The sequence below is a fragment of the Chinchilla lanigera genome, unplaced genomic scaffold (assembly GCF_000276665.1).
Source record: "Chinchilla lanigera isolate Chin_1 unplaced genomic scaffold, ChiLan1.0 scaffold00030, whole genome shotgun sequence".
Lineage (NCBI taxonomy): Eukaryota > Metazoa > Chordata > Mammalia > Rodentia > Chinchillidae > Chinchilla > Chinchilla lanigera.
Window position 1 is genome coordinate 8,554,283 of NW_004955431.1, and position 816 is coordinate 8,555,098.

The window sequence follows — 816 nt, forward strand, 5'->3', positions numbered from 1 at the left end:
TTAGTTTAGCAACTGCAAAAGAAAGAACGTTTCTTTATCTCAAATCCATTTCTCTCAATTTTACAATTCATTAATTAAAAGGAGGATATAGGAAAATATTTAATTTCAACATTATGATCTCACGACTATTACACCCTATTTTTATCCACATTTTTCAGTTTTAAAACTGAAAACTAATAAAGGAAACCAATTGGTTTTCTATGAGTTATGTGTTTCCTCTTTGGACCAGCCACTGTGGGTAAGAGAATCTGATGATACTTGAGCCAAAGTGCAGCCATTTTGAGTTAAGGAAGACATCTTTGGCTGAAGTGAACTTTGGTTGAACTAGGCAACATTCCCTTCTCTCCTTCCTGTGTGGCAGGACATTCCAGCCCATAAAAGGACACGATAGAGAGCACAGACAGACCCCCACCCTGTTATGCAAATTCCCACAGCATTCACACATTCCAAGCCAAACAAGGCAATGTTCTTGCCACCCCAACTACCTGGAACCATGACTCTATAAAACCTGTAGCTATAGCCCTGTTCAGGGTTGACATTCTGAACTCCATGTCAGATGGCGTCCGACAGCTAAAAAAGCTTGTTTGTCTCACCTCGGCCGCCATGGGTAAATCCACATTTTTGTCACAACAACGATAAGATTGTGCAAAATTTCATCAAGTCCCAGATGTCTCCCATAAAGTAGTTATCAAAATGTACAAAAACATTTATGAGTATGGTCTCTAGTTGTGACCATTTAAATATAAAGGCCTCAAGTTTATCTTTCTTTATAGCTGAGTAATATTCCATTATATAAAAGTACCACAATTTTCTTAT